Source organism: Lontra canadensis, unplaced genomic scaffold, assembly GCF_010015895.1.
Source record: "Lontra canadensis isolate GAN:19392208 unplaced genomic scaffold, GSC_riverotter_1.0 scaffold82, whole genome shotgun sequence".
NCBI lineage: Eukaryota > Metazoa > Chordata > Mammalia > Carnivora > Mustelidae > Lontra > Lontra canadensis.
In genome coordinates this window covers 3,736,442-3,759,162 of record NW_022631076.1, presented here as the reverse complement: position 1 = coordinate 3,759,162, position 22,721 = coordinate 3,736,442, and the positions used below count along the sequence as shown (strand labels likewise).

At 43.6% G+C, this 22,721-nt stretch overlaps 1 long non-coding RNA gene across 1 annotated transcript; it reads left to right on the top strand.

Moving 5' to 3' along the window:
* Positions 1-6,044: 6,044 nt before the first annotated feature.
* Positions 6,045-10,862, top strand: LOC116882253. Its single transcript, XR_004385598.1, has 3 exons — positions 6,045-6,076; positions 6,793-6,797; positions 10,729-10,862. It is a non-coding gene; the product is annotated as an uncharacterized LOC116882253 (long non-coding RNA).
* Positions 10,863-22,721: the final 11,859 nt, after the last annotated feature.

Genomic DNA, 22,721 nt, shown 5'->3' with positions numbered 1-22,721 from the left:
AGGGGAATCTTCTTCTCCCTCTGCCCCTCACCCTGTTTGTGCTCTCTCTTTCTCTCTGTTGCTCTATCTCTCTCAAAAAAATAAATAAAATCTTTTAAAAAATAGAATAAATAAAATAAAGTGAAACCAAAGAGGGTACAACAAAACAAACATTGATGGGTACTAGGGCTCTTGCCTCTAGAAGGAAAAGCTCCTACTGAGCTCTTTCTGTGATCAATATTCTCTGCCTGCTGGTCTTTTGAGGAAAACCACTCCCAGCTACATAGAGGACTCCTAAAATTCACAGAAACTTGCAGTTACCTCAGGTCATTGCCTATGCTAGAATGATTTTACTCTGTGTGAATTTGGGGTATATAGGAGCATGTGGAAAAGACATATATTTATATATTTGTATCTCACTAGAGAAACAGAACACCTTCACCAAAATTGTACCTGACATATTAAATATGTTTTGGGGGAATGTTGTTGTTATTGAGCCTAGACAAACAAAAGTTGTGCTTATATTTCCTCTTTCGTTTCCAAGGACAATCGTTAATGTTTAAATACACTATTCTGAGAGGCCAAATACTCCTAAGAAAAATGAAAGCCTCACACACACATCATTGAATTAAAATCAGAATTGACAGCGCGGGCACAGATCTGTGAATCCTGTTCACAGCTTTTAGACTCACTGATGGGTCTGAATTTCGCCAATGTAGCAACCCCAGACTGCAGCTTTGCTCGGGGGTTCTTAGCCCGCCACCTCCCTCTGCGAGAAGGGCTAAACCCAAGTCAAGATCCAGACAGGGTGCACTCCGTAATGACGATGAGATAATCCGTAAGCTTTGTTCTATTGCATTTCTTTGAGTCACAGAATTAAAGACAGTGGTTTCTGATACAAAAGAAGAACTGGCTGGGGACATCATTCTGGAAATGTCTTGGCCTGAAATATCTAGCCAAGCCAGGTAAGGGGCTGGACAGGAAAGTCAGAGAGATATAAGTTACCTTATATCTCGAATATATATATTATATATATATATAATATATTTTATATATATATAACATATATTATACAATATATATTATATATAATATATAATAATATATAATATATAATATACCTCGAATAATTCAGGAAAATACGCATTCCGGATGCCTGAGGATGTGCGTGTATGCGTGGGGGTGGTGTATGTGACTTTTTAGTTCTGAGTTTCTTCATCCATGGATCCATCCATGAATCTAATTGTTTCTTCTCCCAACAAGTAATTAAGGACTTCCTCCTCTGTGCCAAACACGATCTGGACAAGAAGCCAGAATAAAGAGATAGTCCCTTAGTGTGAAGAGGTTATCACTCTAACCATTATTCACTTTTTCTCATCAGCAAAATGGGCCTGGGCCTGAGAGGGCAATAGTGAGGGAGGTAGAATGAGCAAGAAACCAGAAATGGCTCTACTCCCAGGGCTAACCCTTGCTAACTCTATAAATGGCCCTCAGTTTTTTTGACATATAAAATGAAGCTATTTCAACCCTAAGGATAGATTATTCCATGTGCTACAGAAGGCTTTGCAAAGAAGAGTCCACGAATGATACCAAAGATAGAAGAAAATACAGTCAATGTCAATTACTTTCTTGGGATAATGTTGCAGGGTCATCTGGCCTGGGAAGAATGGGACTTTCTGGGTTGTCAGAGTAGGGTTTTTTCTTCCTCCTTCTTTTTCCTTCTTTTTCATCTTTCTCCTTTTTCTCTTTATTTTCTTTGACAGGAGAAAGGACATGGGTACGTCATCATTGCCTTTTCTTCTTGTTTTCGAAAGAAGGTTCTCTGCACCCCCCTGCTCTGGTATTACTGACCAAATCCCTTGTTCATCTCTTGGAGGATAACAATGAAGTTATCCTCTGAAGCAAGATAAGTCTTTGGGAGCCTATTTTAGACTTCAAACCCAAGCAGAAGTGGTAGATTTAAAATTCTGAGCCCAGCACAAACCTCTTCATTTTCAAGTTCATTTACCCTTGGCAACATGCAACCTCCTGTTTACTATGAGGGAAAAAAAGCTTTAAAAGGCTCATTTAAAAGGCTAAGGAGCCTTTTGGGATCTCCACAAGCTCTTTAAAAACATATTTTGATGATACAAGTGTAAACAAATCAAAAGCATATGGATTGAATTTCCCTTAAATTACACAGGATTTTTTAAATGATGGGAGGGTGGAAATGTGTTCGGAAAAATATGTTTTTGGTTTTACTGACTCAGAAACATGCGAATGAGCTGAAGCTTTTGACAGACCCAAGACGATGGCAGGTTTGTCCATCATCTGTCTTTGAGGGTCTGTAGTCCTTCACAAGCCTTCTCTGGCTTTGTACCCAAGGAGTAGAGATTTCCCTTAGTGCAAACTCACAGAGACAGAAAGACCAAAACCACACACTGAGTTCTACCCTTCCCTTGAGTTGAAGAGTCCTGTTTCATGAAATTTGGTAGCATGGACTCCCCTTGGACCAGTCAAAGGGATTAGTGTTCATTTTATAAAATATAAGTCTATACAGGGCTGTACAACCTGGACCCAGGTGCCAACATCAGCATCCAGGCTGACCTTCAGCAGCCTCCAAGTGGGGAGCCACCCCAAAGCCTTCACCCCATGCTTCCCAGAGTACCCTGGAGAGTCGCATCATCATCATCACCCTTCCCTTACCTCCCAGTCCCAATGCAGAACACACCAGAAAAATGAGGGTTGACAACCTGGGCCACTGCCTCCAAAGTGTTGCTCATGCCAGAATTTGAGAATAAGGGAACAGGGCCAAGAATAAGCAGACAGAGAGAAGGGTGGTGTGTCGTTATGAACACTCCAGCCTCATCTACAAAGCAGAATGTTGGGGCCTCTCATGGAGATGCACCTGTCCAATCTAGTCCTAAAGGAAAATGCCCTACAATTCTCTAGACATTTGTCCTGCTTTCTTGCTTTCTTTGTCTGAGTATACATAGCACCAGAGTTACAGCAACCCCAGAGAGCGTCTGAGAGATTCAGGAAAGTGCCAGGTGGGTTGGAGGGACCAGGAGCCCCTAAAGACCTGTCCAGTCACCTGACTCAAAAGCACCAGCAAAATTCCTCCGAGGCAAAAAATAGCTTTACTCCCCCACCCACACAGAACTTGACTGGGCTGTTTTGAAAAATGTTCAATTTGGAAAACTGAGTTGGAAACAAGCAATTACCTGAGAGCTTGACTTACCTGAGGTCAAAAGATACTGCATCATTGTTCTTTTTTGAGGAAAACCCACAAACATACTCAGTGCCTCTCTTCCAAACAGACCCAGAAAAGTTCACATTACACCCCTCTCCCCACCCCCCTCCTTTTATTTTAAACTTCAGAGCCGTGATGTGAGAAAGTAGTTTGGAAAAATAAAGGGCTCGCTCATAAAAATAGCTGCTACCCCCACTTGTGCCTCTAGTCCCAGAGACTTTGTCCCCTCGCTACAGTGGTGAATGCCTAACCAGTACATAATTTTAACAGCACAATCGCATTGCCTAGGCAGCTGTCTGCCACACCAACTCTTTATGAAATCCACCCACGCCATTTGACTCAATTACCTCCTGCAGCTGCGAATTCCACAGGTCGACCACACTCTGCATGGAAAAGTATTTCTTTGTATTTGTTCCAAATTTATTAGCCATTTGAACCATGCCTTTTAGTGACTTGTATATTTTTAAGTGTTCATATATCACCGTTTTCGGCCCAAGTCCCATCGGCCTGCATTTAATACGCAGCTCAGAATATTACACTCCAGTCTTCAAAGGATCCATTCTGAAGCAGACCTGCCTGTTGACCTCCCCTTGAGCTTTGCTCTGAGTTCCCCAGCCATGGACTTGCTCAGAGCCCATCAGCCCCACAAATGCGGGATCACAAGGCAGAAGAGGAGAAAAGCCCTTCAGGGACCAGGGAGGGAAGTGTTCAAACTTCCTCCTGCTAGAAAGGAGTTGGGGCCCTACCTGTATTCAAGGACATCCCTAAGAGGTGAGTCCATTGTTTTATAGATGAAGACACTGAGTCACGGAGAAGTGAGGTCACTTCCCATAAGTCACAGAGGTTGTCTACCCCAAATCCGCACCAAATCTCCACCACAAACATTCTGAAGACAAGTCCACCATCCTAACTCCTACCACGGGGGGTCCATGTAAGAAGAGAAGGGCAAGATTCATGGATAAATAAGTTAATGTGTCCTTGGCCCAGTAGGAAGAGATATTCAAGGCTCCCTAAAGTTAGATCCCTGAGCACTGGGTGCCATGTTTCTCTCCCTGACGAGCACGGGAGAACACACCATGCACTGTGGAGAACCCCGGAAGTCCCTCTCCACTACTGTAGAAATAGGCCTCAAAACACAATGACAAGCATGGACTTCCAGCATCTTTGTTTGGCTTGACAAGTGATGTCCTGGGCCATGTCTAAATTCTTGCCTCCTCGTCATCTGCGTTCTGGTGAAGCCACATCGAGGCCTCCCCCCCCCCCCCAACTCCTAACCCGAGGTAACTCAGTTCCCATTCAGGCCAGGCTGTGTGACTTCCCCTGTGTGCTCCCTTCCCTCAGTCCAGTTCTACTGGGAATGGAGGGAATGGGTAAGACGGTCTCCACGTCTCCATGCAGAACAGAGATAGCACAGCCTTCGCTGTCAGGACTTTGTAATTCCAGCTTCGCTGCTTCCAGACTGTGACTACAGGTGAGTTCTTTAATCTCTGAGAGGGGTGATTCCTCCGCTCTGTCAGTGAAGAAAATGCCGAGCTCGCGTGGCTCTCACAAAGATTACCCATGATGCGTCCAATGAGCCTGGCCCTGTGTTCAGCCCATAATAGGTACTCAGTGCACGTCAGCTGCTGCCTTTTGCAAATTTATGCTATATGTGAATAAGTGGGGAACCAGGATGCTAAAGATACAACAGGTTATTACAGCCGACTGCTTTAGAAGGGGTGGTTTGACTTAACAGTCTAGTCTTAAAACCAGGTGTAGAGGAGACAAAATCCAGAATTTAGGTCTATAGCTTAAACCTTTATTCATAATTATGTATGGCCCAAGATTAACTTATCATGGCATATACAAAAACAGAGGTGCCTGATTAACAGAAAAGAGAGCTTTGTGCCAAGACCCCTCCCTCTCACAAAAGAAGAAGAAAATGCCAGTTGGAAGTGAATTTAATAACGACATGTTAAGTTGGGCGCATCTGCTTCCATTCCATGTCAAGAAATTACAGTCCATGCTTGCATTCAGCAATTTATTCTTTTTCTAAAAGTTTCTTTGCTGTCATGTACAGGCTATGTTTAGGGTTTAGTGTTTCAAGATGGTTTTACTGTAAAGGGAAATGAAAACAACTATGGGATATGGAGAATCTATTGATCTTCAACATCTCTGGGACCAGAATTTCCTCTGCCTTTTCAAATAATGCAATTGTCATAGCCACTTTTTTTTTTCCTTCAAATTCTGAATCAGGGTATTGTTTTCTGATGGTAAATTTAATGGCCTGTTGTCAGCAATTCAGAAAAGCATTGAAACGTTCCCCAATAGTATGGACTCAAAACAACACTCTACATTCAAAAGGTCTTTAGTTCTGGTGTCTAACATCCACTCAAATGGCCCAAGTGGCTTTGGGCGAGTCACTGAACCACATTCTACCCCTGATGGGTCACCTGCAACAAGAGAAATCTGGAGCACTGTCCACACCATCTAGCCTACTGTTGACATTCTACTCTCTGTAGGATGCTATTTATAAGACAACCAAAGTTTTACAATTTCTTTATTCCTGGCCATTAGAAATCAAATAATTCAGTTTATTTTATAAAAACATCCTTAACCCAGTTTCCTGTCTATTTATCCCCTTGGAGGGGAAGATGTTGACATTCTTAAATACTCAAGGAACACGTCTATGCAATCTAGATTTGAATTTAGATTTGGATGCTGACTTTGGCCAAATATGCATTAAAAGTAGGTAAAATGAAAATGCCTACCTGACCCATCTCACAAATTGCTTTTGAGCCTCTATGTGCTCAGCTCTGGGTGAAGAGAAGACTGACACTCTGCCCTAGTACTCGCCAAATTGGTCTGGACACGCTCTGCCCATCTGTTTAAAAAACAAGAACAAACAGATAACTGAGAGATAATTTGCATACCATACAAGTCACCCACTGAAAGTGTAAATTCAATGTTTTTTAGTCTATTCACAGAGTTGTGCAATCATCCCCAGAATCACTTTTATTACATTTTTGTCCCTCCTAAAAGAAATCCTGTACACATGAGCTGTCCCTCACCATTGGCACACATACACCTTTCTCCAGCCCCTGGTAATGGCTACTCTGCTTTCAATCTCTAAAGACTTCCCTATTTTGGACATTTCCTAAAAATGGAATCATACAGTATGTGACGTTTTCTGACTGACTTCTCTCCTTCAACAAAATGTTTCTAAGGTTTATCTATGTTTCAGCGTGCATCGGCACTACGTTCCATTTTATGGCTGATTAATAGTTCATACTGTGGATATACCACATTTTACTTATCCACCCATCAACTGATAGACATTTGAGTTGCTCCCCCATTCTGGCATACCACTGCCAAGAAATCTCATGGACAAGTCTGCACATCTAGTTGTGCATCGACAAAATTCTATTGCTTTCAATTAACTTGGAAGACCAGCTCCTCATTTTCTACACAGTCACCTGCTTTTCTGCATTTCCCTGATGTTAGCACCTTGTTCCAGGTACTTTGGCCTTTCTGATGTCAGAACAGTCTCTTCACTTTGCATTCCTCATTGAAATGGTTGTAGAATCCTTCTAAATATCTAGGATGGGTCTCGAATCCATTTTTTCTTGATGGTTGTCTTACAATCATGACCTCATTTTTCTTACTTTCTTCTTCTCACTGAAAACTCTCCTCACCATTGACTCATTACCCAACTACAAGCTTGGGTCTCTTCTTTCTACTATGAAATGTTACTTCTAGTCATCAGGTATTTAAAAAGTCTCCATGATTCTCCACTGAAAGGTTCACTACACTGAGTTTTTTACCAGGTACAAAATTTGCAAGCCACAAACTTGGGTACCTAAATACTATAAATTTGATTATTTTTCTATAAAGGAATTTAAATTATCTTTTAAGACTTTGTGTAGCCTACTAGCAAGATACTCAATCCAGTTATAGCCAAGTAAGTTCAGTCACTTCCATGATTTATCTGTGCTTTCTCATTTGAAATTAACATTTCCCAAGTTGGCCTCCTCTCAGCTCTTCCCCTGAGCTGGGTGGGGGGTGGGGACGAAGGCATCCATATCTACGAATGAAGAGGAACCCACATCCAGTCCTCAGGTGACCTCTCTTGTCTGCAAGGATGTCTCCTAGCCCATCTGCTCTAACCTCGCCAATACCCCTCCTCTTTGCCTTGCCTGCATCCAACCTGTTGACAGTCAGTTCTGCCGTCAGTCCACACCCCATGCTGACATGGAGGGCTTCTTGTCGAAGCCCCAACCTCCTTCAGACATTCAGGCAGAGAGTCATTTGCCCACTTGTCTGGGATTTTCATTGTCCAGCCTAACCCCACCCCAGGCTGGTGGGCAAGGAATAGGGCCCCTTCTCAGAGAAAGAGCCACATGTCAGCTGTCTTTTCTCTCCCTCTAGCTTCTGCTCCCAGTTCAGACAATCTTTGTCTAGTCTCTGCAGACAAGCTAGTTGAGCCCTTTATGAATTTTCTTTCCAATATGTTTTTTATATCATATATTGAAGGCTTGTACTCCTTCTGCTGTTTTGTTTTCCAAAACACCCAGCTCTTGCAAATTTGGAGCCTTGGCTCTCCAGGCTATTATCCCCTCTACAAGCTTCCAGGGCCCTATCTGAAAGGGCTAGTGCTCAGGCTTGCTTGAACCCAAAGCTCCTGTGTGCCCTTAAACACTGTGGTGTGCTGCCTCCCAGGTTCCAAGGGCTGGGACTCAGAGGCCAACCGTCTCGGTCTCTGCAGAGCATGTCACTGTCCAGGGAAGCAGCAAGGAGCTGCTGGCCAGAGAGCCTCCTCCAAATCCATGAAACTTGTCTTCCTTTTGTGATCTGAGCCAAGACAACATCTTACAGGCCCTGCGCAGCCCAGCCAGGATTTCTAATTTTAAGGGCCATGGCTGGCCCCTGACTTGGCATTTGGTTTCTAGCACACACTTCCGGTGTCACCAATGTGTCCAAAGAGGTCTGTCATTCCTTAAGGCTCTTCAGTCCTAGGTCTGCCTCTGCTGATGCCCCTGCAGCTGGACACAGACCCTGGAACCTGGACCTTGACAGTTAACCTAGGAAAGTGAAAACTCACAGGCGTGTGGAGTCCCTTCTCAGGAAAGAGAGGTAGCAAAAATGCACCATAAATATTATTCACATTTGAGGGAAGAAAAAGAAGAAGGCAACACCATAAGAGCCCAATGTTTCCACTGGGTCAAAAGTAGAATCCTTGTTCATTATCTGTCCTGTGATGAAAGTACCAAATATATAGATGGCAAGGAACAATAGTCAATTCCATAAAGGGTGTGGGTGGGGGAAAGCCATACAAGAGTTTTTGGTTTTGTTTAAATTGTCTTTTTCTTGCTGTTAATGGAAAAAGGTAAAGGCTGTAATTGCCTGTGATCATTGTTATGAATTCAGAAACTCAAGCTTCTGGTGAAATTGACTTTCTGAATATCCAAGTTTTTGCTGCTATCTTAAAATGGAAAGGATTTGGATTGATTGGAGACAACAGAAAAAAGATTTGAATTTTTTTCCCCTCTGTGTGTCCTTCTAACTTCTAACATAATTGAAAGATGAATTCATTTGGCGAGAAGTGCCGCTCAAATTCAAATTTGGTTCTTTCAAAGAAGGAGATCAAAACTGATTTTTCTCTGGAGTTGGAGAATAATGAAGCACAGAGAGGATATGTTTTGCATATTTGTTTGCAAAAGACACAATGTTCTTATGCTTATATATATATATATTTTGTCTTGAATGTGGGTCGTTGTAAAAGAAAAGTCATCGTGCAGGATTACTTCATTTGGTTATACCCCTTTAAAGACTTAAGAGCAACTGTCTATCCATATTATCTGGTGATAAATCCTCTGAAATCCCCTGCTAAAACAAGTCCCATTGATAGCAGATAACCCGGGCTCAGCCTTCTTAAGTTTTATTTCGATTAATCTCTGATTCATGTTAATGATCTTTCAACTGTTTTATTCCTTCTGAGGCTGGAAATTTTTTTTATCATCTTAACATGCTTACGGCGTACCTAATCCATCCCTTTCTATCCTTGGCTGAACGTTGTCTACACGATTTCTCTGACATGAAATCTCCTTCCCTTCTGCACCAGCTACCTCCCCTCCCTCTGTATCCTTGGAGAATTCTCTTGGACCACACACTTCAGGTGCTTGACTTCAATTCCCATAAGTTTCTAGTTTAAAGATATCACTTCATATTTTTATTTGTCGTTGTTGTTGTGTGTGTTTATATATTTAATATGCTCATTCCTGCATTTGTATTTAATTGTTGTTTCCTAAGGGACCACAGTTTCTTCCCAATTAATTTCTTTTTTTCTTTCTTTTTTTTTCTTCCCAATTAATTTCTAATGAACCCATTTTCATGGGCATCTGCACCACAGAGACAGCAGCTGATTTAGATTATGCCTGAATTTTCTCAGCAGAAACTACCATTGACCTAAGCATCCCTTTCACAACACTGTCCCAGGCACAAGAGCAAGCCAGTGGCCATCCCGGCCCTCAGCCTTCTTGGCTTAGTGAGCTGCTACTTCTAATTATTTCTAAATTATTTTAATTGCTTGAAGCCATTAAAAACACACACTCAACATTTTGAAAGAATTGCCAGAGTCTCCTCAGACCAACGTTTCCACTGACACAATATGACTTAGAAGAAACATCAAAGGCTTGCAAACGAGACCACTGAAAGCATTCTTGCTTCTCCACCCATTAGGGCTCGACATTGTCTGAAACAATGTGATTTCCAGAAGGAGCTGGCTAACTACAGGCCCTTCGAACCCTATCTAGCAAGGCTGGCTAAAGCAGAGACTTTAGCTTCTGAAGGATTTGAGGATTTGCTACTTTCAGGGAAGAAAAACATGGAGCCCCTTTGTTAATACGGTGGTGTCATTAGAAAAAGAGGCAATATGGTCATGGTCCAAAATCTATACCGAAGCATTGGGTTCACAGAATCTCTAAGGCTTTGAGGGAATTTCAATGTGTCTCTGAGAAGATGTATCAAATTCCAGTATAACTAGCTTAGGGTGATTTAGAATTCAGAAAATGGGATACATTGTGCAAGTACATCTTCCAAATCTTCATGGAAATTTCAGCTTGGCTTGGCTAATTGTGGGGAAGGATTATGAAGGAGAAATGTCATATCCCAAACATGTAGCTCAATACTTGGCAGTAAGTGTTGGTCAAATGAGCAAATGATCGAATGATTGAATGAACTAACAACTGAAAACGAACCTAGTCATGTATTTCTTTCTTCCTTTCCTCCCTTATTTAATGTATCAGTATACCTTTTCTTACTGAAGATTTAGCTTTCTACCAACACCCTGGACCCCATCCACTCCTCCCATGTTGGAGACCTTATTCCAAGGACTGATGTTTTTTCCCTGCATCATCAATAACTATCTTTCTCACACTTATATTCTGTGAATATACCCCTTTAATCTCCCTCACTGTCACTGCCTTGGTTTGGGGCTCCATCATCTTTCAATTTTAACTATTTCAATATTTACCTAACAGGACAGCAACTCTGCAAACAGAACCAGGATACAGTTTCTGTCTTTGTCCTGTCAGCCTTGCGTCTTCAGTGTTGAATTCATTCTTGGCACATTCTTCCCTTCTAGTCACAAGATGGCTGCCAGTGGTTCTCCTAGTGCTTCCTTCTTTGTCTCATCTAGCAGGAAAAATAAAGCATTCCTTCCAGTATTTCAAATAAAATAAGGACAGACTTTTCTATTCCAGGTATTCCAAACACCTGTGAAGTCACTGACCTCTATTTCTCTGTTTTGTCCATCCTTGAATTAATCACTCTATGCCCAAGGAGGGAATAGAGTATACTCATTGGTTTAAGCCAATCAGGTATCACCTCTATAACTGGAGGTGGGGACAATTTCAACCAAACTCAAAAGCAGAAAAGAGAAGGAAAGTGAATTCCCAAAGAGAAGCCGGAGTGTGATGGTAGATGGAGGAGAGGATACTTGGGAGGCAGCTGAAATTGTCTAGTGCATGGGGTCAACAGTGTGGGATCAACAGCAGAGGCTAAGACCAAAAATTTGTTCAGACAGAAATGGAAGAAGGAAGACCAGAGTCATGGCCAGAAAAGTTAGTAAAGGCAGAAAAAGCAGTTGGAATCTTATTAGCCAGAGCATAAAATAAGTCAAGTTCATAAAACTCAGTTGAAGCAACAGTTACCTGAGCTAGTCAATCATTAGAATCACCCAGAGGAATTTCCTGTTTAATACAGACTTCTGGGGCCCCTGGGTGGTAGAATCACTTGAGCATTCAACTCTCAGTTTCATCCCAGGTTGTGATCTCCGGGTCGTGAGATCAATCCCCACATCAAGCTCTATACTTGGTGCAGAATCTGCTTAAAATTCTCCCTCTCTCTCCCTCTACCCCTCCCCCACTCCTAAAATAAATAAATACATCTTTTTGAAAAATACAGATTTCTTTGTACCATCTGCAGAGATACCACTTCAGCCAACCTGAAGCCCTTAAAATGTGGAGGTGCCGTGTGGAGGACGGGCCAGCCTTTGGAGGAGAGGGGTCGAGCTATGCAGGAACTCGTGGCTGAAAGGGCTGGCTGAGGAGGAAAGGCACCAGTTCAGTTCACCACAGTTCTCCTAGCCTGTGGCGGGGGTGTGCAAGGTGGGCAGACTTCTGCTTTTCTCTCCACAGCAGTAGGTCACCAAGCCACTTGTGAAAGGTCATCCACGGTTGGGCTGGCAGTCATGGCTTGTCCAAACTCACTGTCTTTTTACTTCCCAGGTACGGTCTTGACAGCTTTGCCCAAAATGGGTGAATTCAGAGCTTCTCATGAAAATATGCATTGTGACCCGTAATTTGTCAAATATATCAATATTTTCTACCCCGTATATACTTATAAACTGTGTTAGGCAATACCAGCTACTTATTAATGGGTCTGGATATAAACTTTCACTAAGAACCTACAACATTCCATGAGATCATTTGTCCCTTATTTCCTCTTTTGCTAGATAGGGCCCCACACTGTATTAAAAAAATAGAAAGACTAGAAGAAAGCAGGGGGAGGAGGGAGCTGCCTGGTATGATCCTCAACAACACTAGTGTCTGAAATCAATCCAGTGTGTACTTACTTCCTCTCAACTTGAGTGAGCCTTCTCAGCCCCTGATAAACAGTAAAGGAAAGATTAAGAAACCTGAGGACTTGGAGGAGATTTTCCTGGTTCAAAAGAGCAGAAAGAAGGAGATCCCGAAAAAAAGACTGAGACTTTTCTAACTCGTCCTCTAGGCCTTCCGTATCAGCCTCCTTAGTCCAGGCAGGGTGGGAGCTTGCAAGATAACGTAGATCCTGCTCGCCCCTTTGGGACCCCAGCGTGCTTCCAGCCTGAAATCCTCCAAGAGGAATCCAGTTCCCTGTAGACAGATGAAAGATGAGAAACACAGTAGTTCTCGGGTGGATTTGCTTATGCATCTGTTCCAAAGCCAATTGTTTGAAGATTTTCTTTTTTTTCCTTTCAAGGTCCAGTACATCTTTGGGCTTCTGGTCTTCCATGGGGAGGAATCCACCCCAGCCAGCCCCAGTGACTCTGCACTAACTTTCTGTTCTACTGAGTCCTTCATTTCATTTTGGCCAAAGATCAGCATTGATCTAGGTTGTTGCCAGCTGTGGAACAGCTGTGCAATTCAAGAAAACCACAGCAGGCTCAGGAGGCTAAGAGACTTTATTAAATCAAGGGGGGGAAGAAAAGGTAGGTTGGGAGTTCTTTCCCTCTCAGTCTCCCCTAAAATAATTCTCCCCAATATTGATGATGTGGTATAGGGTGAAATTCAGGCTTCTCACCTCTCCAGGATTTAATTAAAGAGTTTTATTTTCTATAAGGAGGAAGAAGTCAGAGGGATAGAAACTCGCTCGCTCCGTGATGGGGACAGGCTGGGGAAGGGGGAAGAAACATGCATCATTCTGGCATCTGATAAGCTTCCTGAGGGTAATATCTTTTCTCCCGAAACTCGGGGACTAGAAGGGCCTCTTCAGTAAAGGGAATCTGGGACCGCCACTGAGGATCTTCAAATGGCCACGACTTCCTAGCTTGCAGACTTCCCTCCTGAATTAAAAAAAACTCCTCCAAAAGTCCAAAACGCATGAAAATGTTATAGAAAGAGTCTTTCTAATACATTTGGAAACAACCCCCTGAGGATATGTTTAAAATAGATTTATGTTTTATTTGCAATAAGTTCTACAAAAGGTAGACAAACGAAGGCTCTTTCTGCACCAGTTCCTAGTTGCCTAAAAGGAAATAAAACACCTAATTCCTAAATCCACGAGAAATGTGTTCATTCCACAGAAGGTAGATACTCAGCTGATTTTTTTTTTTTTTTTTACCTTGATGATGCTGTCATGGTCGTGGTCAGCACAGTCGACAAGGGTTTTCACCCTCGAACCCCACCTGAAGTGAAAAGTTCTGGCTAGATGTGGTTCATGGCTAGTTCTGGCTAGATGTGGTTCACAGCCTTTGAGCTGTGTCATCGTCCCCTCCAAGACCTATGCCACACTGTCACCTTAGCGCTGGCACGCTGAAATTCTTTCCCTCTTGGCAGTGTCTGATATGAACATGGAGATCACACAGACTATGAGACATAATATTTACTTAGCGTGAGGTGATGTCATTCGTAGGGGACAGCTGTGGGCTCTTCAGCTGGAAAAGAAGGGGTTGGCTTCTCAGCGTACCTGGTGCTGGCCTGGAGCTGTGTGTCTGGCAAGAGGGCAAGCAACATTAGAGGTGCGGACGGTGACGGCGGAGGAAAGGCATGTCGGCTGGCCCCTGTGGGATATAAGCCTGTCACCTGGGATTATTTGGAACTCCTTTGTTAATCAGTCTGCATCTATTTCAAGAAGTTAAAAAAAAAAAAAAAAGCAAACACCCATCTTGCTTTAAAGATCCACGAGGATTTTACGAGCGAGATGGACATATGCTGAGCTGTGGCTTCCAGTTCATTTTACATTTGGTACAATGATAAATTCATCTTTTTCTTGTTTTGACAAGTGAAATTTTGGGTGAACAGAGGGAAAACAGTAGTGAATGTCTATGTTTTTAGCCTGACTTACAGGCTGGAGGCAGTTTCAAACTTACTATAATGTATTCATCTCTCTTTACATAACTTCCCGGTGTTTTTGAAAAGGGAGTGCTCAAGCAATTCTTAAAAGTTAAAAAAAAAAAAAAAAAAAAAAAAAAAAAGGCTCCCCATAAGTTCCCGAGTCAGCATTTACTTTTTACTGAATGTGACTTTAGTTGATGGCCCCAAAATGTATTACGTATCAAATGACAGCAGAGACTGGCCACAGCCGCAGGGACTAGGGCGTCTTCTGCTGTAAATGAGCCATTTCGCACTCTTTAATCCTGGTTCCAGGGTGACCATGGCTTGGTTCTTTGAGCGGTCTGTGGGTGGGTCATGAACGTGCAGGCCATCCAAGAATCCAGCCAGACCCTTACCTCGCAGCCGCCTCTCCCGTCCCACTTCTGAAGTACTCCGACCCACCTTCCGGTCTCCGGCAGCTTGTTTTTTGGATCCACAGATGTTCAGCAGGCCTGAGGCATTCATTGGAGCGAACTAAAAGGAGTCGAGGATTTCATCTCGTGGACGGGACCCCGCTCTTTGTTGCTTGGAGCAAGTGCATTGCATTGCATATGTGACGTGTCCTAAAGCTTCTTGGGAGTGAACGTAGGGTGTGCAGGCTGAGCCGATAACCCAGGGAAAAGCTACGGCGAGATCTTTGGGGCAAAGCTAGAGGTGCAAAGCCACAATCGGGGTACAGGGAGGCGACAGCTACCCCACAACCAGGTGAGAAAGAAATCTACAAGGATAGCCCCTCTTAAGGTAGTCTTCTGGACTGAGCTGTGACTGGGCCAAGCCGACGTCCCGGAAAGGGAACAGAGCTGAGGATATAATGATATCCCATAACTGACCAAGTAAGAAATACACAGGAGCTGGTCAGAGGTGGAGAGCTACTCAAGGGGGCAGCCCACCGCAAAAGAGGCGGTAGGCCTCCTGCGATGGGCCTTGACATTATGGCTTCCTGGACCAGCCTGAGAGTGACGTCCAGAGTCCCTGAGAGGAGGTGGAGACGAATGCCCAGGCATCAGCGAGGCCCAAAACAATGTTGTCAAAGCACTGGGGTTGAAGGAGCCTGTGGCTAAACCTAGACCTCTCCTTCCGAGCGGGCTTGGTGATGCTCAGACTGTCCTAGGGCTGGGTGTGTTTTCCAGGCCTGGGGAGGAGGAGGAATTCAAGAGCAAGGTGGGACCACATCCTAGACTTGCCTGGCCGGCCGACTCACAAGCCTCCTCTGGCCGGAAGTTATCCTTCTTTCTCCAGAAATGAGCTTAGGGAAGCTGGTTTTTGTTTGTTTGCTGTTGATCTCTTTGGGCATCTGTTCTCAGTGCCACATACCCAAGCAAGACTGGCTCAAAGCTGACAGAAGAGAGGACATTATTATCACCTTTACAGAAAAATTCTCCCTTCTTTGGAGCCACCTCTTGCCCCATTATTCAGTGTGTATTTGGAGGGTGATGGAGAGAGTGAGAGAGAGAGAGAGATTGGGGTAATAAGTGGGTCGTCTATGATACGGAATCTGGCCATCTCCTCCCCTTGCCAGATCTCTGGCCCACCTGAGTCATTTATCCTGGCTCTGAATAAGTTGCCAAGATCTGCTAGATCACTCAGCACACATTCTGAAAATTAAATTCATGCCCCCACACATACACACAGATGTCTCTCTTCCTCCCTGAATCCCTACGCATATACTTAAACACCCTAAGTGCTTCACAAGGGACAAAACAACTCTGGAGAGGGATTTAGTCCATTCCCCACAACCAGTTATGGGGCTACAGATAGCCTCAACTTTCTTATAATCTCCATTTTGAATATTGAGCCTGAGCTTATCTGTCTCTAGCCAAAATTGGCTTTCAACATCAGTTGGCATATAAAAACTCTCTGAGAGACCCTGTTGCTATAGGAAGGAGGGGATCTTGGGAGGAAAATTTGACTTCCACTAAGGCCATGCGGCTAATTGTCAGCAGGTGTTTGTGATGCGGGAAATTCAGAGCACCTTCCCTTCTACCTCCCAGCACCCCATAAACGCACACACACACACACACACACAATGTCCAAACCCTCACGCAGAGCCATATTTGAATCTTGCTCCCCATTCCCCCGTCAGTCAAGCCCATGCCCAGTGGGTCTCTACTGAGCCTCCACACTGACTGGAACCTGAAGCCCACTTCTGTTGGAACACATCAGGGCAAGATCCCTGTTTAGCCAGGATGCCCCTTGCCACCTGCAAAGGCATACCTGAGACAAAGCTGGTGAGGAGTTCATTTGGGATAGGTCCACAGGAAGCAGTGGAGTGAGTGATGGGGAATGAAAAATGGAAGGAGGGAAAGACAAAACAGAGGTGATCTAGAGAGTGGGCCACCTAGTGATCTAGGACGTGGGCATTTGATGTGGGACAGTCCTGAAGAAAGTCCAAGCCAGCCACCTGATATGTAGACAGAAGAATCAGCATTTGTCCTCGAGCTTCTGTCTCCTGTTAGAAAAAGGGTTTCAATGCCTTGACACCTCCAGATTATTCTTGTGTGAGTGATAAAGCCCCATTCATTGGAGTCAAAGATGTGCTGGGACCACATCAGAGAGACCTGGCCATGCTTATGGTGAGGTGGTGAGAACACAAAGCAGGAAGCCTTTGCCACTGCTGGAATCAGAGGATGGGAGACAGTGTCCTAGAGGCCTGACCGCCATCTTACCCCACTGTCCTCCCTCCCACCTCTCAGGATACCCAGTGTAAGGCACTAGGGCAGGGGGATTTGAGAGTCAGGCACCACTGGAGCGGGGGTCCTTTTCCACGCCAGAGGTAGTTGCCACAGCCCCTTCCAATTTCTGATTTGAGAGACAAAAAGAAAGACCCTCCTTTCATTGGCCAAAGTGTGCATTTTTAAAGGTTCAGGGCTTACTAACCCGTCTTCCGTGACTGTTGTCGGAGGATCCAGAAGGGGGAAGAGGTTGGAAGGGAACAGAACAAATTATGTGGGGCTTGATTTTCTTAGTCCTTTATTCATCTCATTAACAATCTTCTACGAAGCTGCCACATGGCCACATAATGTGCCAAGCCTCACAAATACAGCATGAACCAACATGGTGGCTCTGCCGCTAAGAGCTGAGAGTCTCCTGTTGCCAAGGCTAGTTGGCCACTGGGGCCACAAGCTGCCTTTCCATGGCCGACTTCCCCCTTTTCCCCCAGCCCAAAAAGTTCTCAGTCTCATAATCTGGTACCTTCTGGACTATTTCTATGAATTTCTGCTAAGAATTACCTTTCCCTCCCCACTTCAATCAATAATATGTGTCTGTTGTCCAACTTCGGGAAATTCTATTTTCAAAGAAATGTATTATGTAGAAAAGTAGAATATTGCCTGTGGAAGAAAAATGCATGTTGTAGAGAACGCTCTCAAGGGATTTGTAGCATCAGAGCCATAGAGGGTCTAATAGGGTTATTGAGACCATATCAGCTAGCCAATAGTGACAGATCAAGAACATGAGGGGGTTTCGGCAAGAGGAAAAGAACCTTGGCCATTGACCCAGAAGCAGTGGAGCAGCTTATTCCAAAGTCAGTCTTTATTCTCTAGGGTGGCTTATCCACAGCCTTCATTTGCTTTACATTTTTCAAGTACCAATTTCAATATGCTACACCCTCACTTCAAAATAACAACAACAACAATAAAAACTGAAAGGTACTGGAAACTTGAATATGTTGATTTCTAAACTACATCTTCTGGGCTGCTTCTCATTCTTGAAAACAAGACATGATTTTATCTTTTTGGTTTTGATTTAGAAAATACCCTGGTCGGAAAGGAAACCATTTGAAGTTCCCCTCTAAGTTGAAGTCAGCGGACTAGCCACATGTGGCTATTGAAATAAAATACAGACTAGATTCCAAAGACTTAGTATTTTTGAAAATGTAAACTATGTCATCAGTAATAGCTTATACTGATTCTATTGTTGAAATCATAGTGTTTTGGAATCCCGAGTTAAATTGAGTATATTACATTGATTTTACTTATTTCTTTTTGCTTTTTTTTTTCTTTTTGCTTTTCTTAATGTAGGCAATAAAAATTTGAAAATAGGAGCTATGGCTCACATTCTATTTCTACAGGATAGCACTGTTCTAGAAGTATAATGATCTAATGTGGTATTGAATAAAACTAATTTGAAAGATCTACTCATTTATTTGGGAGCTAGTCAGTTTAGGACTCTGGAGCCCTACTAAGCAGAGCTTTGGTAGTTGGAAAGTAATTCAGGCTTGAGGAGAATCTTTGAGTGCCATGTGCATGCTGAGTTGGCGTGTCACAGATAAAACACTGCTTCACTAGGACTGAGGAAGCCCGCCCTCTCACCCTCATACTGTCCCTGACCAAATGTACCCTTCAGAAAGTTACTTAGTATCTTTGGCCTTATCTATTACAATATAAAGAACGTGAATTATACCATCACTAAGTCTCCTTTACCTATGATCCCAAATCCTCTCTGTTCCCATAACATAGGAACATGGCAGGAATATTAATCAATTATTGCTACTGACCAAACAAGAAAGTTCAAACCAGCTTTGAGGAAAGGCAATGTTGTCCTGTTTCCAGTGGGTTCAAGATAAAGGAATACACTCAAATGATCAGCTACCAGATCCTTGACACTTGGGCTGAAGAGATGTGCTCCATCTGGGATTTGCTCAGTTGAGTCAGCAAAGACTTTCTATTTCCTTGAAACGACTTCCTGAAGTCATTTTTCACAAAGTTCCAACTCTCTAAGATGTTCTGCCATAAATGTCTTTGCTGTCATCAGGCTAGGAGCCTGCCAAACTTGGTCTCCCCAGGACTTTCTGCCAGGTTCTCCCTGTTCCCATAAAGCCAAGGGCCATGTATGTTACCACCCTTGGGTGAGTACAGAGGATTCTCTCTCCTTTGATCATATACAGTGAATATTGTGGTCAGTCTCAGTGCCCTTGAAGAGCTGGGACATCTCCACATACTCTCATTGAGAGACTGGAGACATAGGAAGTTGCTAGACCAGTAACTCTGCTGATTATTGAAAAATCAAGATGCTCCAAATAGAAAACAGAGCTGGTATGATGAACAACAGAAGAGGATGGGGGTTGCAGAGTACTGACAGAGTGCTTGGAGATGTCAAATCACAGAGGTTACGAAAACCAAGTCGTTGTCAGGGGCCCCTCACAACATTTTTGGTTTGACCACTCATTCCTTCAGGTCCGCATTTCACGTGAAGGATTTGTCATGAAATCATGACATGTTGAAGCCTCCATTTTTAAGACGATTTTATTTTTTGAACCTGTAAGAGTGAGAAACAACCAGCTGGTCCAAAAGAGAAAAGCCCAAACATCATGGATGGAATATTTGGAAGAAAGTCAGGAAAATGGAACTTTAAATGTTGTAGAAGGAATGGGCCATAGAACCCAAGGTGAATTCTGCACCGGGGAGATGGTGAAGTAGATTTTCTAGATACTGAGTTACGAAGCGTGGCTCCATTTCAATTCTGAGGACCATGGGAAGCAAGAGCAAAAGTGCGGAACCCCCCCTTACCCTGCATCCCACCAGGTCCTCAGCGGAAAACATTTGCTTATCTCTTATTTTGTAATAGTAAGCAAATGTGAGATTGAAGCTATTTCTCTCTGTAGCCCCGGTGCTAGTCATGATGTCTGGTCATAGTCACACAGGAAATGTTGAATGAATGAATCAATGAATTGCGTATAGAAATAAGACATCAAGCCTCATCATTCTTTGCTAACATTTGACCTCATGTTTTAATTTCGGAATTGCAAATATCACGTGGGGATGAAATAATATTAATGGTGAGCCTCACATGCAAAAAAAAAAAAAGTGGTCATGGCCCCTGTCATTCTTAAGATGAACTTGCAATGGGTCCTCTATGCCCCTTCTGTTTTCCTGAGGCCTGTGGCTTACGTGTGGGACATGGCCACTCCATGTTAACATCAGTGTCAATATCATCAAACTCATTCTGTTTGAACAAACCCCTCAACCTCTAATCATTCACATCTTGTACTCTAAGCTCACGAATGTCAACGCCGTGAAATTCCTTGTTTTTTCTCGACTGCCCTCTTATCAGCAACCACCAGACAAGATTATACTTTCTTCTCAACCCACAGTTAGAACTGCTCAGCACTTACATTTGTGTGTTAGCTAGTGGCCCACGTGTCCGTCTCACACACAGAAGTGGAAGTCTCTTGAAGAAGGGAATAATTTCTCTTTCCCATCTTTTCATTCTCCCTTTGTACCAGCAGCTAACCACAGTACAGTGTTGCTGCCAGATAGATCCTCCAACGATGCCTGCCGATTTGAAGAACTAGGCAATGTCTCTAAACGTCTACACTGTTCCTTTAAAACGGGGTTTTTGTGCTGATTTTGTCTCGCCTGCTTGAGCCTGTCCCTCTGTGCTCTACAGGTCTGCCTGACAGGGTTTCTGAGAAGGTGCCATCTGCTACTGCGAATTTACAGTCTCTTTCAGAAAATAGGGAAAGTAAATAGGGAAAGCAGAAATCACATTTCTTCAACGAAAAAACTGACACAGCACAAATGGGCCCTGGAGAAATATTCCATTGGTGTGTTCAGTCTTGAGTAGAATAATGCCAGGTACACCTTGTTTCGCCATGATGTCTTCCTTCTGAAAGACAGCCATATGAAAATAGAGCTTGTCGACAGATCTTGGATTTCCTGGAGTCGGTCCACATTCCTTGATCTTTTCTGCTGAGTGAAATGCAGGAAATTTAGCTTGAGTCTGACTGCTCATTCCATGGGTCCATGGAGAAACCGCTAAGATTCCCGTGCATAAATTTATTACATTATTAGCTGGTCTCCAAGCTGCGTGGGGAATATCAAGATGCTTCTTTACACATAAAGGGCTCAGGAAGTACATTTTGAAAATAACGGCATGTTACTCAAAATGAATCTCTCTCAGTGGCCCTCCCTCAGTTCATTTTTCCCAGCTGTGACATCCCGGTGTCTCGGAGACAGTATCAGGTCAACGTCGAATATCGAATCCAAGAGAAAAGAACTCACTAAGACTACCTTTCTCTCCACAAATACATATTTACAAATTATCTGTAGGTCCGCTGTCCAAGCGTTTGTTCTCTGGAGTCGAGCATACTGAATTTCAATACATTTTCTAAAAGTGAGTACTCATGTGTCCTTGGAAAAGGTACTGGAGTTCCTCAGCCTTCAGCATCCCGATCGGCAATGTGCAGATATTAATGGTAGCCACCGCACGGAATTTTTGAAAAAGTCGCATTGCCTGGGAAGGGTGTGGCGTGTATTCAGTATGATTTAATCTGTGCCCCCGAACCATTGTTCTTATTAATAAAAATGCATTTTTGAACATCTAGAAACGATTTCTAGTCTTAGCAGAGCCTCACAGATATTGATTGACAGCCTGTATCTTGGAGCCTGTATCTTTCTGAGATTTGCAATTTACTCGGAGGCCGTAGGAAAGCCCTTTCCATGTTTGCCCCTTATCTTTGCAGCTTGGAGCTGCTGCTGGGCCTTCCAGGTCCAAACTGCACTCAATCGTGTGTGAAGAAACCCAGAAGAAATACTTGGTGCCCTATTGGAAAGTACGGTGCATTCACTTCTGGCTGGCAAAACCCTCCGACGGTTTGACCTGCGGCGTCCGCTGAACTCCAGCCTCCTCTCATGTAATTCCCCGCATCCAGAAATCACAGGCAGCTTCGAGCACAGGTGCAGAAAATCATGTCAGTCTCCACAACCCAAAGTGACGTGTTGGCATCTGCTTTCTTCCAGAGGAATCTTCTGGAGAGTGGGGGCAGATTTCACTTGGGAACCTTTTGAAGATTATCTCAGACTCATTCTCCTCTCGAATACCTTGTTATCACCACAGAGAATCTTGCAGCGTAAATGATTTCCAGCCGCCTTTGTCGAAAATGACAGAGTCTGTCCTGCGAGCTGTTCATGGAATTTCTGTATCTTGTTAGTGGGGGGCTGAGTTCACTCATACTTAAAAGCAAAAGCAACAGAGGCTGAAAGTTCCCAGACTGGCAAATCCAGTTCCTTTGAAAGGAGGTGTGAGACTTTGCCTACTTTTTCTTTTGTTTCTGCAGCTTTTCTCTCTCTCTCTCTCTTTTCCTTTTCCTACTTTCTTTTTTAAACAATCAAGAACACAAGTAATTGTCACCTCAGTATCTGAATTCAGAACTCTGGAAGGCTCTTTATTCTGGGAAACACGTAGGCTGAGCATTCCTGAAATGGAATCAGCAAAACCTGTGTGCTCCCAGGTGTGACGAGGTAATTGCCGGTGCAAATCAGCGACGGCGGGAACAACAGGCAACTGAGTGTAATAAGCAAGCCGCAGCCCGTGCGGCTCCTCGGAACTCATGCTTGGACTTGGATCCATTTGCATTTCTCCAGCCCAGGAGGTGCATAACAAGACTCTCTTTATACATT